This window comes from Acanthopagrus latus, chromosome 4, assembly GCF_904848185.1.
Source record: "Acanthopagrus latus isolate v.2019 chromosome 4, fAcaLat1.1, whole genome shotgun sequence".
In the NCBI taxonomy this organism is placed as follows: domain Eukaryota; kingdom Metazoa; phylum Chordata; class Actinopteri; order Spariformes; family Sparidae; genus Acanthopagrus; species Acanthopagrus latus.
In genome coordinates this window covers 12,715,582-12,732,718 of record NC_051042.1, presented here as the reverse complement: position 1 = coordinate 12,732,718, position 17,137 = coordinate 12,715,582, and the positions used below count along the sequence as shown (strand labels likewise).

The following is a 17,137-nucleotide window of genomic DNA, read 5'->3' as shown; positions in this document are numbered from 1 at the left end:
CGGAAACTTGATTAGTCTGGAAACATTTCTGCCCGAGTCATGTTGGACAGATTTCATTGTCAGTTTAGTGTTTTTTTGTTTTTTTTTTGAACAAATAAATCACATGATCCCATCTCACTTTGGTTGTTGTTCTCACTGGCGTATTTCACTTTTTTTTATGTGACATTCTTCCGATATTTGAACTTCAGGGTTAAAGCGCGGTGAGGTTGAGGCAACAAAACATGACTTGGTTAAGGCTCAGAAAAAGACTGCTGTCGTGGTATAAAGAGACCGCTTTTGAATGCTGGTAAGAGATGGGATATGAACCACGGTTTTCTGTGTCAACGTCAACCTCCTCCTCCTGCGATAATACTCACCACTTCCACCTACGCTACTTAGAGAGGACAGTCATTACTCTCTCGGCTGTAAGAAGGAGATTTTCTGGAAAGTGTAAAGACAGGAATAGGAGTTTGAAAAAAACAAAACAACCGATGCTGTCTTTCTGGCGAGAACGCTCTCTAAATAGCAGTGCATCTGCTGACCACAGGCTCTACTGTCTGGACATTTAGCTGGAGTAATTACCTGATAATTACCAGGGACGCGAAATTGCAGTGATCCGCATTTAACATCACGGGCATCTCATCACATCCGAAGAAATGCTGTCAAACCTGCAGGTTTTTTCTCATCAACAAGACAGTATGCCTTCAACGGCAGGGGCTACAGAAGAGAAATGTCACGAAGACAGCAAAACCTCATTAAATCTCTGCACGCAACACATTAGTCTGTGTCCAAGTCAAGGCCAAGAACACTTAAAGTCAAGTTGTTTTTTTTTCATCACCATAGGTTTTAACTGGTGCTACTTAGCCTAATATATTTTGAATTAAGGTTTTTTTTGTGTGTGTGTGAAACACTGAATGGGGGAAAGGGGACAGAGAGAGACATTCTTCGCAGGCAGAGACATGGCTGTGAATCAGTCCCACTTAAATGTTTAAGGGCTCTTGAGCCAAAATTCACTGGTTGAATACGAAAAATATGAAAGTGCAAAGTGTGTTTAAAACATTAACGCCGCTTAATTAATCATCCCTGATGTGGAATTAGAGTCTGTGTACTAATAAATGACTTACACGCAGCCAAAGACAAAACCCGACTGACTCTCTTAGAAGGCAACATTTGAATATGAGACGGGATTATGACTGAGAGAAGACCTCTGCAGCCCTAAAGTAATTACCAGTGTACACACATGTTTATCAGGGATGTGAACGGCAAGAGTAATGGCCTGGTGCCGATTCTCTGGGTAGCTAAGTTCAGTACGTTGTATAGCGATATGAATTACCCTTATTTACCGGTGTGAATCATTTCAACCAACCGTTCGCAACTGAGGCACGATGGGGTGAAATGAAGGGAATTAACAGGAAATTTTAATTTAGGGTGTGTAAATTCAGGGTAATATATAGTTTTATATACACAAAATGAATAAGCATTCTTGGTAATGTCAAAGCCCAAAGAGAGTGCTCATTGAATGTGCGAACGGCGAACTGAACAGAACCGTTCGCAGCTAATGAACGCGAATGTGAGCATTGTTGACTCCGACACTCATAAACACAAGTGTGCACTAATAAAATGCAAGTAATAAAATGAGCGTGGTTTCATACCGAGTAATCAATGGACTGATGCTCAAGTTTATTGCAATTCATTAGAAGCAAGTGGTGGGCGATATTGTATAGGCCAGAGCCCTCGAGGCTCTGCTAACAACATCTGTTTTTTTTTTTTAACACTGGAAATAGGTTGATAGTCACAGCAAAAGAGCCTTGAATTTATCATTGTGGATTTATTTTATAATATCCCCCCCAAAAAACAGTGAATTTCCAGGCTGGATTGAAAGTGTTAAGATCACCTGATCCCTCTTTAGCACAACAACATGGACACAGAAAAAAAAAAAACTGTAGTCTGTAGCATGCAGCTTTCCAAAGATACTCACTTTGTTGTACATTACATATCAGATGTTGCATACAATAATGTTGAGGACGAGGTCGGCTGGTAATTAGGGATGGGGCCTTAAAGTAATACCCCGATATTAACCCAACCCCAGCGGCAATGCTTTTCTTGACATAGCAAAGGTACTGTCTTTTAAGTAATGCGTTAATGTTACTATTCACTGCTAAAAGTGATATGATGATGCGATGCCCTACTGTTATAAGTGAAGAAATGTGCAGCGCTCGACAGGGAACTTCGATTAGAATTCAAAAATTCAAAAATGATGAGCTACGAACGTGAACTCATTTGTTTTCATCTTTGCGAGCTGAACCCTGAAGCAGCTTTTTTGAAGTGTGAATGTGCACAACGCCGCTCGCAGCGTCGGTCCTCGTTGCACATTAAACCTCCTCTCCCCTCTGTAATATGATGTCATAATTCACCCCGTGCTTTCCAATAATCCTTTGTGCATATTTTTGTTACCTCCAGAGTGCGCTTAGCCAACACCCCCTCTTTGTCTTTATCAATTAGGAGCTCGAGGGTTATTCAAATTGAGGATCTGCCATTTCTTCTTTTCATGTCAGGAATAGACATGAATAGGGGGCTCTGACCTCTCTGTCTTGCACATCACAGACTCCACTGGTTACATAAACTAAAAAAAAAAAAAAAGTGCTGAATCAATCTTACAGCATTCACTTAGAACGACCATAATGGTGTTTAAAACATTCGCTGCTCATGGTGTATCTGAAAAATTACATTTTGTCATTTTCTTGCCACAGATTTGATCAGTTTCTTGTGCAATTTACTACCACCTCCCTGTTTATTTAGATATTTATCCCTTTCCTGGTTATTTATTTATTTATTTTTGCTGATCCTGCTCTTATCGATTGACTGCACTCTGTTGCAGCTGAGAGAGATGGGTAGGTGGTGCGTGGGCGTTTTATGATCCGTCCTCATCCTCTTTCCATCCTGTAAAGTGCTTAACGACAATCAATCTTAACTCCCCTCCTTAGGAGATAACGTCGACCATGAGGTTGGTATTGATTTGTGAAGAGGCCTCCAGGTGGTCTTTAGTCATTCCACAAACCTCACCTACCCGCCGACAGAGAAAAAATACTGATTTAGAAGGAATCGAGCAACGCAGGAGCCATAACCTCTATTAATCAAGTTGGTCAGCTGGTGAATGGAGCAGTTAGATAAGTTGGTTACATAATGAATTGTGGTGCCCTGTGTGATTGTCACGCAGATTTATGCTACAGGCACCATTTGTAGGTGAGTATATCCTTCTGCTGACATCTGAATTAGGCTCCTGTATGGCTGCCCAGCCTGGATTATGGCACAAAAGACTGTAACACCAGGTCCCGTGTATTGATTAATGCAACCACCTGATCATATCTGCCGTCCATCACTCCATTTTATAGGATTTAAGGAGAGAGAAAATAGTCTTGTTAAGGTGACAATTTTATGATCGAGACAACTAGAGCACTCACCAGTACCGGATTTATCTTTTTTTTTTTTTTTTTTCTCCACTAAACATTGATTTTGGCTATGAACATGTCTGGCAGACAGTCAGGCTTCTGCTGAAAGATAAGATTCAAATTTCAGTACTTAGAGATCAGTGTTGCAGAAGACTGGCTCAGGTTGTGAGAGGCAATCTGACAAATGGAAGGTCACTGCTTTGGTCATTTATGACACCCACTGTCCATACTGATGAAGAGAGTCATTGAACTGCCACTGCAGGAGAAGCACCAGTATCATAACCTGCAGCTCCATCTTTACTGTGGACAGCACACGCGTTCGTCTGCCTGCCATTATTGTGGATGGAGGTAATTTCCTTCTCGCACTTAAGCAATACAGAATATTAATAATTGAAATAAATCACACCTACCAAACTAAAATCATATATAGAGTGGTGAAATGTCATTGGTGTATGCAACTACTGCAGTGTAATACAAGTTGAGGCACTTATGCTTGATATTTCTTATATTCTACTTGATACTACTTCTTCTTCTGTAGTATATTAACCGTATTAGACAACGTCTTTGCAGATTAAGTTTAATAATTCAAATGTAATCATAAAATAGATGATAAACTAACAGTTGCACCACCTTTATCAGCTTCAACAATGAAGTGTTGAACACATTAATGCAACAATATTTATATCCAATAATCAAATTTATTTCCAAATATGCCATTTCATATAATGGGTACATTTACATGTTCTACTTTAAGTGTATAAAGTGCTACAATTCAAGATTTAAATGTGTGATTTTTACTGAAGTTAAACACATCCTTTCACGTAAAGGACTGAACAGATTGAATGCAGATCGTGTCCGAAACAACATGTATCAGTGTTCCCCAAATGACATGTCCACTGTATTGCGCTGTACAAGCGGCAGGCACAGTTTGGTCTAAATTTAGGCAACAAAGCTAATAGAGTAAGATGTTCACGCATTAATACATTGGTTAAGTTTACGAAAATATTGTGGTTTGGATCAAATTAAGTACATTGCTTATTTAATTTAGTGTAGTTTAGTTAAGTTGCCAACTTTTTAACTTTCTCCCTTCCAAGGGTTTTTCTTGTGGTATTGCTTTTGGCCCTGCTGTCACAAAGTCGGTGTGAGCAACATGGCTACCTCTAATGGCCTGGCTACTGTCCCCAGCAAGCAGATCATTTTAAACTGAATGTTTGTTTTATGCTACAGCTTCATGTTTCTTTAGGTTCAATGTTCTCTACTGTCAACGCTGTGCATATGTTCTGGTTGGGTTTAGGCACAAAATCAACTAGGTCATGGTTAGGAAAAGATCAAGTTTGGATTTAAACATCTCTTTTGGTTGCCACACACCAACACCTCTGGGAAGATGGCCGTCTTTTTGAAAAAAAAAATATTATTATTATAACATATGTATAAATTGTATGGTTATTTACGCTACTAACAATGGTCTCCAGGGTGAAATATCGGTCATATCAAGCTGCTTTTAGAGTCGACCCACTGCATGTGGACATTGTTTTGATGGGGACAGCTGAGTATGTCTCCTCCACCTCTCTTCATACATACTGTTATCTGTTATCTCAGAAGGTTTTCAAATCCATCAGTGCATCACTCATCCTAATCATTTTCACCCTGGAGAGCATTTCTCAGTTTGAAGTTGTTTTATGCATCAGGCTGAGGATGGCACCCTACAGATCCAATATGACAGCGTGCATGTAATGAGCTGACTTTGATTTCTCGTCGCTGTGTGGTCTGAACACACAGGGAAGTGTCTTAACTCAGTGGATTCTAGTTTGCTTTATTGTGACACGCTACGGCGTTTATGGCAAAATAACAGGAAACACTTCATTTGCCTCAACTACTATCTCTGTGCACTCCTCAACCCCTAAAGCATTTGCATTAATCGTCGTTTTGCATTTAGTCTCTCTGAGTTGTACAGTGGGTTCTCGTGATGCGGTAAAACTGTCAAGAAAGTTACCCAATAACAGATATAACACCCCAGCCCATTTTAGAAGCCACTCTCCATCTTCATGTTTATGCTAATAAGGCTCATTATGATGCTTTATAGAAATCTGGGCCCGCACAAGAAGCCACATGACCACGACTTGGTGCACTCTCTTGGAGGTCATTCAAATTCAATGGGTACCTGGTGTAATTAATCAAAATAATGTATTCTGGAGAAACAAGGCCTGTTGGACAGCAGTGTTCAACAACGATGGGAACACAGAGCTTATCTGACTATGTGCCAACATGTCCATATTGGCAATGCATAGAATTGGAAGCAGCTTTGAATAATTCTGCATTCTTGTTCTCCATTGAGAACAATGTTATGTTACCTTGTTGGTGCTCTCTTTTACAAAATGTGCCAACCAAAAAAACAGAAATTTGCAGAATGGGCATTTGGCTCCTGGTAAAGCACTTACTAGGATGAAGTTGAAGTCACACCGTCTCTGCAGATAATGCCACATGCATTACACATCAATGTCAATAGCCAAAATGTTGCCACTGATTAACTCCTCATTTACAATGTCATTAACTGAAAATACCTAGGGAACAGAAACATAGATAAGACAGAGCTTAATTTCATGCATTGCGGTTGCAGTACGAAGTAGGAAGAGTGAAAATATAAAATAACAAGATGGGTCTTCATATATAAGTCTTCATATACATAGATATTTTTTATACTGGTTTCTGCTTATCTTTGCTGCAAAATAATTCAGTGCATAAAAGAAATTATCAGCAGTTTTCTTTCCTCATCACTCACATAGGCTTTTAAGAAATGAGGCTTTTGTGGCCAAGCATACGAAGGTCAAAAAGGCAATAAGGAAGTCTTGTTGCACAAAGACTGTGAATAGATATTTCTGTTTGACCTACATACAGATAATTCTGGAGCCTTTATATGCCATGAAAGATATGAGACTTAGAGTACTGCAGGAGAATAGTTAAGACATTTATCATGTACTTGTAGACTGCACACTATCTCCAGATTGCCTTTTCTTGACACAAGTGAAACACAGAAAAATATCAAAAAGATTTTTTATTTTGCTACAACTATTTTTAAACCCTCTCTCCACATTGTTTGGCTTTGCTTTAAGAACAGGAAGTGGTCTTGTTGCCCCCAGGGCAATCTTAAACTGGCACCTTTCCATTTACTTCAGAGTGGAAACATTTTCTGCCTTCACAGCCATTTCGCCAGCTGAGTTATTTATTTTTTTTTTTTTCTTTAATCCACAAAGGGGCTTTAGTGTAATATGCATACACAGAAATGCCACTTCAATTATCTGGAACTGCTGTAATGAGAGGAAACACGGTCCATTAAGGTTCATCCTCCTACGCCGCTCACTGTGATCACTGAATACTAGCAAAATAAAATGAACTCAAAAAAATAAATATACAAAGTAAAAATAAAATGCCTTGGAGTCTCTCTGGGGCGAGTTTCTATTGTGCCACATGCACAATTAAAGGTGCTAAGGTGTACATTTTACCTCTCTCCTGTTGTCTTTGTCTTAATTTAGAGACAGGTAACCTGAATAAATGAGTGGCGATATATGCAAATGCTACAAGAAATTCAGGGACACTGAATGGCTTGATGAGAAAATGGTCAATGTTTGAAGATATTGTTTTAAAATGTATTGTGAAGTTACAATAAAGATGATCAATTACAATATCTATATGCATTCTTTAAATCTACAGAAAAATGTGTTGCAGCAAAAACACAGTTTGTATGTAAAATTACAGTATTTGAATGTAGTATTTTACTCTCTACATTGCAGTAAAAAAAAAAAAAACAGTGGAAATGGTAAATGACAAGTTAATACTTTGATTGGGGGTACAGCAATACTCATTAACTTGACACTGAAATATTGCAGTTTTATAGTAATTCTGTGGTTTGGCTAATGTAAAAACATGGTACATTGCTGTAATATTACTATAAATTGCTGTAAATATACAATAATCACATACATGGTCACAGTATCTTATTGTAATTTAACATCAAAATACTGTATTTCCACAGTAACACTTGGTTACTGTATAAACACAACAATACATTTTTATTGATCTGGGTTGTTTTGTATAGTCTAACAACATGTTTAACCGGCATTCCTGCATGGACAGAATTTGCAACTTTTACTCTTGGGCTGTTTGGATCAACTGATGGGAAACAACATGGCTTCTTACAATGACAGTAAGCATGGAGTGAATTCAAATGAGACAACCCTTTACGATGTCGACAACATGGGAGAGAGTGAGGTTCAGTTTTACGTAACAGCACTCTCAGTCAAGACTACAATTTAGTCCCAACATGTAAAGAGCTGCTCTACTCATGTTAAAATAAGCACTCTCCAGTTAGTGGCAGATGTTTCGACAGCAGTCAAATCGGACTGTTGAATTTGTCAAACTGCCAGACGTCGAACTATAAAAATGAATCTATCCCCTGTGAGCCACATTGTTTATTGTCATGACCCCTCTCAGATTGCAATTCACAGGACAGCCTATTTGGCCTCAGCTCAGTGTCAACCTCATGAGGGTCCGACCTCTGGTGGCAAGAATGTAAAGAAAGAGTGGTGTTCGAAACATGTGCAGGACACTAGCTCTCCTGTGTTTTGAAAAGCCTAAAAAAGAAATAAAATAGATAGGCACTCAGTAGACTGCATACCTCTGCCAAGGCCTAACAGTCCACTTTTGTTCACACTCATAGATACCAGCAGCCCAAACATGCCAGATTTTTTTTCCCATCAAGAACTGTGATTTATTCCCTGAGAAATCAATGGCAATGTCAAAAAATGCACCATCTTGAAATGTTAAAAGTAAGTGAGACCAAAATTCCCAGATCTGTTTCTTTAATCAGATCTGCACCACATGTTAATGGGGTTGCTTCTCGGCGGAGACCTATCCTCCGACCAAGGTTCACAGAAGGTTTTCACGTTATTCTGCTGACAAATCAACCAACCAATAAACGGGACTGGGTGAGAACATAGCCTGCTTGGTGGAGATAAAAATCCTCTGATCCTTCCTCCTGCCTCACAATTCTACCTCGCAGCATCAACATCATTTATAGTCATGTTTATAAGAGTTTATGTTACTTGTACTGTAGCATTTTTATTTTATTCTCAATCATAACTTTACATTACACAGTTTATGGAGAAGCTATACTTTTTTTTTGTTCACCACATTAATTTAATAGCTATAGTTACTAAATATACAACTCAAGATATGATAACATAAAGGTAATTGAGAGTGCAGGGGTGAAGAACTTTGCATTTCTTTAGGTGTGACTTTGACATTTTATCTTGTGACAACACTGTGCTTATGATGTGGTTTGGCTTAGGAGTAAAAACCAGTTGGCAAGGGTGAGGAAAAGATCATGTTTTGGCTTCACATGTCTGTTTTAGTAACCACAAACACGTCTGAAGAAGTCCCGAGGCCTTCTTACAAACATTCAGATTTGTCACCACCAACACATTTGGAAATGGTCTAAGGTCTCCTTAAGGTCCTTAAAAAGATCCACTGGTGTCACACTTGTAAATGTTGCAACACAGTCTCAAATGCAGTCACTGGCTTGGCAGCCTTCCCAACTTAAACTCACGCACCATCCCCTCCAACTCACGATGTGACAGTCAGGTCAAAAAAAATGTAACGTGAACTTGATGTGACACAATTAGTAGAAATGTCATAGTACATAGCCTCTGACTACTTATCAGTGGTTTGCAGAAATGTTAACTGCCAACATTTTATCCTGGCGAATGGGCTGATTCAGTACTTTTACTGCTTCACTACAGAGTGTTTTTACATTTTTCTATGGCCACTTTTACTGGAGAAGAATATCTGAATACCTCCTCCATCACTCGCCTCAGCCACACTTACCTGGAGACGGATCATCAGCGTTGAATTCATTCTATCTTGTTACAGGAAATTGTGCACTTTATTTAAGGATGTTTTACAGCTCTGACCAAACTCCAACCAAACCAAAGTTGCCTACATCTAAGCTATATAGTGAAGGTAAGTGATCACTTCAACTCAAATGACCACGTCTCATCAGACTGGGGTGACCAGCCGGTGCCCGCCAGGAAAGGATCAGGACCTCTGCCATTCCGTCAATGTGCACTTGTCAGAGAAGTGGGCCTTTCCTGTCTGCTGGGATGCAGGTAGCATGCTCGCTTGATGCTAACCACACAGTCCCTCAGCCTGTCTTTCATGGAATTTAGGCCAAACGTGACAGGAATACCTTCCTCTTCAAAGTCATGCAGTCAGTCGCATAGATAGTCTCCCGTTCATCAGCTGCTGTGGTGGGGATGCAAGAAGTCAAGTACACTCAGCCTTTGCTCTCTGCGTGGGCTTCATCTTCTGGATATCTGTCTCTTTGGGGGCGGCCATTTTAATATTCAAACCAAGCAGAGAGAACAAGTGCAGAGGGACAGCGGCCATTTGAATAATTGAAGAGGCTCTGTAGTGCTAGAGGATCCTCTCTCCTCCTCCCCTCTCGCTCTCTCTCCACCATATTTTCCCTTCCATCTTTTTTTTTTCCAGGCTGGCTTCTTGAAGTTTGTCCCAGAAAGCAGTCTGGGACATGTGCTACCACAGCAGCCAATCCAACAATCCCAATAGGCTGATGGAAGAAGATAGAAAAGAAGGAAGAAGGAAAAGAGATGCCTCACAGAGAGAAAGAAACATAGAGGCCAAATCTATCTTGACAGAAAAGTGGCTGTGGACCAAAATGTGGGATAAAAAGAATCAGCTAAAGCCATCTCTGCCCATAATTTGTTAAACACTTTTACATAGCTATTTCCCATTGGTGTCCTTCAATTTGTTTGACAGGCTTTAAAGCCAGGGTGTCTAAATAAGTCAGTGAGAAGAACATTTTCCTCCCAAAAGACTGAAGCATGGTGGGCTTTTAAATGTTCAATATTCTTTCTCATTTTGCCCACATCTTATTTGAAAACTATCTGATGTTCAACGAAGATGATAACAAGTGATACGCATTGTGCTTTTTTTTTTCGCTAATCACGTGCAAGTCATTTGATAAAATGCCTTCAAGTTCAAATCCGTCTTGCGAAAGCGGAGGTAGACACAGCGAGACGCACTTTATTTGACCATTTTGATCAAGTATTCAAGCTGCTCTCTGCACATTCGACTGAGTAAAGGTTTAATGTCTGCCGACCCGCGTTCAAAAACTGGAACCAATCTTGTCAAAAGTGTCATGAATATACATCAAGATTCAGTTAATTACCAGAAATCCCAGGATGCACAGTTAATGGAATCCTTTAGAAAATGCAATGGAACAGGAGTGTGGTCCAAACCATTTCCAACTTTGCTTTTTGCATAGAAAATAGGCGAAATAGAAGCTGTCAAGCTGTCAGATATGCTTGATGCCTTTGCTGATTTACCGCCCAGAAGTCATTTGTGGGCTGGAAATCTTTGGCATTGACACTGAGTATTGTTGTTGTATGGACTGGAATGGGGCTAAATGAGACACACGGTGTGTTTATATTGTTCTCACATGAATAACATTGTAATGAGGGACTACATTGTCGGAGCAGCATGTGGTTGACATTGATTTGATTGTGCAGATCTGCTGAGGCTTTCATTTACAGCGCTGTGCATCCCTCCCCTTGTTCCGAGCGCTTTTATTTTTAATTTTTCTGCTCAGGAGATCTCGAGGAATTAAAATTCATATTTCATCAAAGCCTGAATAAAATGCTGATAACAGGAAATATATCAAATGCATACCCGGTGTTTAAATGTGAAGCTCTCCTGCAGTTATGTAACTGTGCACATTCATATTAGCGTAGCACCGGAAAATTATATTAAAGTGAATTCCAATTATGCTTCAATATAGGTAACGTGAAACCCACCGAGGTCCAGTTTTGTGCACCTGGATTTGAGTGTATCCAAGGCGATGAAAATTCTCTCTGATGAGATGCCCACTGATTGAGCATTTTAGGCCAGGATTATGTTTAATCTATGTGAAATTGACTTGTGTTTTGACAAGCTACCCTTTTAGTTATGCATGAGGAGGAAAGTTCTGACTTTCACAGATGTGGAAAAAGCCCTACATTTTTTTTTTTCTCCATTTCAAGATACTAAAGTCAGGTGAATGTCAGCTGAGGAAAAAGAAAAAAACGTAAGCTCTTATTTGGCCTGTAACACAATATCTGACACTGGCTCATCGGTTCTTGTTGCTCACTTTCTCATGCCATGTCAAATCTGTTCACAGTTAGCATGTTTTTCTTTTTTTTTTTTTTTAACTGTTGTAATCGGGACACACACAAGCTTGCAGACAGAGGTGGGCAGTTGAAAGCTTCAGACTGACTTTGAATCAGTCAGAAATCAAAATGTGAGGTCTTATTATCGTCCTCACGCACTTTTCCCTCATAGCTATATATACAGCTCTGCGAAACTGAGAGTTTGTCTTCATACAGTGAGTACATATATTCAATGACTGATTTTAGATGTATGGACAGACAGACAGACGGACGGACAGACAGACTACTCCACTCTGAACTGTACTTTAGCAGTGGTGCGCCACTCTTCCAAAATGCCTTTCCCGTCAAGCTGAGACAACAACAGATGGGGACATGTTTTAAAATATAAGAAACAACCCAGCAAAAAAAAACCCACATGAAATGGCCAATCCAAGTCTCTGGAAGCCTTGAGATCACAAAACTGATTTGAAAAGACGTCATTTACACTCTTGACATGCCGCTGAGCTTGTGCACCCGCTTTTAGCCGAGTAGTTACAGCGAAGATTTCATCTTAAACTTGTGATCTTGGAGCCTATAGAGACCCAAACTGATTTGAAAAGACAATACAGACAACGCAATATTTTGCTCTTGCACCCGCTCAAGATGGGGTGAGCACTTGGGGTGCTGGGGTGAGCACGTGAGCGCTTTAAGCTCAGCAGCCACTGCAAAGACACGGATCAAAAAGAGGGCGGAAATTATGACTTTACAAATCAATTTGCGACCTAAGGGCTTCCAGAGACTTGGTTCATGCTTGAGCTCTATGGGGCCATTTTACGGTTTGTTGTTGTTGTTTTTGTTGCAAAGCTCTGGAAGCCTTTTGCAGGCTACGCAGCGTCACCCGACCTTCCATCAGTACGGGGGTGAGAGAATTATGACATATTTGGGTGAACATTGCCTTTAAGGGATTTTGAGCCACGCCGAACATGAGGCCATATGGATGGCAACGTTACTCTGTTGGTTTGTCTACCACTTAGTTCCCAAGTGAAATGTCTTGACAAATATCAGATGCACTGGCAAATAAATCAGTGCAGACATTTCTATGCACACCCACTGCTGGTTCCTTAGAAGCATTTGACATTTGTAGTTGGGAGCCAAATGTTGCAGGAGCTGTTCAATGGACTGACATTCATGGTCTTTCATCGAGCGCCATCATCAGGTCCAAAATCTGGCTGACTGATTTGGTTTATCGCGCTAGTTAGCATTTTGTTTGTCTGTTTGTTTTTTTACTGTGACCATGACAGCCTTGCACAGCTGCTATTGTGGCTACAGGCTTTGGTCCTGTATAGGGTTGCAGGAATATACCAGTTTCAAGGTAAACTGTAAACTCACTGTAATTACTTTAGGGAATGAATATTCTTATAAGTTTATATGAAGTTTCATGTCTGTCAAGAAGATAGTAAAGCATTTCGTCAAACAAACAAAATATATATATATATATATATATATATATATATATATATATATATATATATATATATATATATATATATATATATATATATATATGTATATTTGTTTTCTGTTTAAGGTTGTTGAATTGATAACAGGAATAGTAATAATTGTGTGATTCTGTAAAAAACGTGATTTATTCTTTTTTTTTTTTTTAGATTGTTTTCATATCGGGGAATTGAAAGCTGTTGCAAACGCTAGAATTTCACTACTTGTGCTGTGAATAGCTGCCGGTTCTCTGAATCCAACTGAATATCTTTTGGTTTTGGATCGACAGAGCAAGCAATTTGATGACATCGACTGGAGAAATGGTGACACTTTTTCTCTGTTGTCTGACACAAGATACCATGCTGAGAAATATGAGTGAGAATAATAGCAACAATTCCTTTTTTTTTTGTTGTTGTTGTCGCTGTTCGATGGTGTCTCGCAATTCGCTTCAAAATCTCCTGCATTTGCTTCCACCGGGGTTAAGATCTGGTAACCGTAAAGTCTGTAAGAAACAATAACACGTCATTGTCACACTTCTCAGAGCGTTCGGTGACCCCCTCTGCCCAGCATGGAGGCATCTGCTCATGCTTCTTGAATGATTCATTCAGATTGACTTTCCCATCGCACATCTATAACTGTAATCACTTCCCTCATGTACTTCACAGGCTCTCACTCAGCTCTCATTTGATTGTTGGATGAGAGATCAAACAATATGTGATACGACGCCATTGTGACTGATTTCTATTCATCCTTCCCCTCTCTCCCTTTCGCTCTCTTTCTCTCTCTCTCTCTCTCTCTGTCTGTCTGCGTCTTCTTCAATCTCATGAAGCGGCGTGACCTCGTTGACCAGGAGCCACTCTGTCACATCGTCGACTCGTGCGCCATTATGTCATCTAATAAGACACCCTGCTGGTCTCAGATCACATTAATGCGCTCTCTCTCTCTCTGTCTATCTGTGGGTCTTAGAGGCACCCAGCCTCTTCACCTACAGCGCGAACCTGCCTTTGCAGGGAGTGGATTAAGTTTTTTCCCTTGGTATGGGCATTGTTGGAGGTGGTTGCGCGCAGGCAGAGGTTGTTGCCTAGGTTACTTTTGACTGCTCGTGACATCCAAAAAAAACCTGGTGGCACCTAAACATGCTCGACAAAAAAAAAAAAAAAAAAAAACAGCAGCTGAGGAGGTAATGTGATTCATGCGCAAGTCCACAGCATTACTCATTAATCTGTGACTTTCACTGGGTAGACACACACAAATACGCAAGCACACCCACCATGACCATGTTTCCGCACTTGTAAAGTGAAGGATTTATTTGTGGACTCAGACTGTGGAAATGCTCTGGTTTTTTTTGTTTGTTTGTTTGTTTTTTTTGTTTTGTTTTTTGGGTGGGGGGTGTGTGACTGGATAGAGACTAACGCCTGTAGGTGGCAACCATACCTCATCAACAATTGAATCATCCGCGCGCGCGCACGCACGCACGCACACACACACACACTAACAGGGGCTCAGAGACATCAGATCTGGGCTTTATGCGTTAATGCCATTGATCCCTGATTATTAACGACCGCTGGGCGATTTAAATGGGCAGACGGACGCGCACAGGCAAAGTGGTCAAAGTTAAAGTGGTCCCTGGGCGATACAGACGCACGCTCACGCCTACACACACACACACACACACACACACACACACACACACACACACACACGTGACTCGCATCCACGCGCGCGGCGGATCTGTGCCTGGAGACCGTGATTTCAGCGTGCTCGCTATTCAAGTCATGGACTGCAGCGAGCGGGGGAACCATTAGGAGCCGGTGGCGCACACACACACACACACACGCAGAAAAGGGGAAAAAAAGAAAACGCTTTATTTGCAACACACGGATGATGCTACTGCTGCTGCCACGCCACCGGGATCGGACACACGCTCCCCGACAGGCGGAATTATTACTAATAGCTGCGCTTATGTGGGCCTGATCAATACGTCGGATTGCTTTTTTGGGGGGTTGGGGTGTGTGTGTGTGTGTGTGAGGGAGAAACAGCATCCCGTGGATTGTCGCCGCTCTACCTGACAGAAAATACTGTAAGCCAAACGCTCAGCGATTTCTAGGGCAGCCTGTGGCAAACCATTTGTCCTGATGCGACGCGTGTGGTGGTTGCAGTGGGACGGATATCCTTAATTTTATCCAATAGGCGTTCTCAGGTTTTTCCTTTTTTTTTCTTTCTTTCTTTTTTTTTTTTTAGTTGTTTGTTTTGTCGGACGCTTCTGAACCCCTTTCCGGGCTGACCTTATCAACCATGCTTTAAATAGGTGAATTGTTAATTGTCATGTGTGTCAGCTGAGCGTTTTTTTTTTTTTTTTTTTTTTTTTTTTTTTAAATGTCTTTTGAGAAAATGATCTGAGCGCTGAGCATTTTTTTAAAAAAAAAATCTGTGACTTTTTTCTTTTCTCTTTCTTCCATTTTTTTTTTTTTTTTTTTTTCTAAGTCCTGCTCGGATTTTTTCCAAGAGGAAACCACCGGTGGGAGTCAATCTGGACTGAGACTGCTTTCGGGTGAGAAGAAGGGGCCTATACAGACTTGATTCCCCCCCCGTCAAAAACTCTGCAGGATTTCCTCCTCCTCAGTCCAGAGGAATATCTCCAAGTCCAGGGGGGGTTTGCCGCCGGTCCTCTGAGGGCTTTTCATCGGCGCTCGTCGCATCCGAGGGAATGGTGGCCGCACCGCAGATCCGCGCAACTCTTTCTGAATGTTTGGCATTTTTCGCAGGCGAGCATCTTGACTTGTGATCGAGAGAGACGCGGACTGCAGCACCCTCCGATCCCTTTCACATGGAGATTTGTGCCTCGGTCGTGCTGCAAATCTTGAAAACGGGGACCGGGGCCCTGCTGGTTTTACCTACACGGCTCTCAGCCCCGAATTCATTTATTCGAGAAAATGCGTAAGTATTTCATTGATTTCAGTCACACTGAGACGATTCGGCGTGATTTTGCCGCTGTGCGTCCCCCCGCGTAGAGGCGATTATTCATCGCGCGATTTTGTGCTTGGCTCGCCGACTTTCGCGTAAAGAGGCATACTTTTTCTATTTGGTGACACGTCCCTTTTCCATTTCTATAGGCAGCTGTCGCATCCTCTTTGGCGTGTGTGTGTGTTAGCGACTGTGCGTGTTTCTGACTGTGTGTGTGTGTGTGTGTGTGTGTGTGTGTGTGTGTGAGTGAGAGAGAGATATAGATAGACATAAAGATAGACGGGGGCGGGGGTGATGAGGCTGTGCGTGCGTGTGTGTGTGTGTGTGTGTGTGTGTGTGTGTGTGTGTGTGGAGGTTTGGGGGGGGGCAGCTGGTGCAACAAATTGTGTGTTTGAGCGCTCGGGTAGAGACTGTATGGTCTGTGGTAGTCCCTGTTGCCAGCAGGACATTACTGCTAGAAAAAGGCCTACGTCATATGGTAATTCAAATTCAGTTCAGGTATTCTCAGCATACACGTTTGCAGCAAAAAGAGCGCCGGATTGGCCAGGTGGGCAGGCTGGCCCACAGGAAGGGCGCTTCGAGCCCGGGGATGTGGCGGAAAGCGTAAAAAAAAAAAAAAAAAAAAAAAAGCCTTGGGTCAAGCTTTATTTTACAGCATTCGCTCATGCACACACCTCGCACACGTTTCTCCCTCTCTCTGTCTTCCCCTCTCTCTCTCCCTCTCTGTCTCTGACGCTTCTGCTGTGCGTTTTGACCCAGTAAAAAAAAAAAAGAAAAAAAAAAAAGATACCCAGCAAAGCCACCCGTGTGTGAAACACAGACATGAGGTTGTCATCCCTCCCCTACCACGGAGGGAGCAGGTTACCCAGATAATATGCAGGGTGCATTTAAATGAATACATAAATACCATAAATGTTAAACTGTCAAGTCTCAAGAGTTGTTGCTTGGCAATAAAGAATGTGAATAGGAGCTGTCCATCAGTGGGAGGTGCTGAAAATGCCCTGATGCTGAAAATACTTGTGTGTTGGCTGGATATGGGTAGCGGGAGCT

At 41.3% G+C, this 17,137-nt stretch overlaps 1 protein-coding gene and 1 long non-coding RNA gene across 2 annotated transcripts in view; one reads left to right on the top strand and one right to left on the bottom strand.

Annotated features, from left to right (window-relative positions):
- Positions 1-17,137, bottom strand: part of LOC119017528 — a 126,801-nt gene that overhangs the window by 11,860 nt on the left and 97,804 nt on the right. The gene's annotated exons all lie outside the window — the stretch shown is intronic.
- The window catches only part of LOC119017527 (leucine-rich repeat-containing protein 4C-like), a 43,532-nt gene continuing 41,982 nt past the window's right edge, over positions 15,588-17,137 (top strand). Inside the window, exon 1 of the mRNA XM_037094235.1 lies at positions 15,588-16,060. The gene's annotated coding sequence lies outside the window, so the exon portion shown is untranslated. The remainder of the gene's footprint in view (positions 16,061-17,137) is intronic.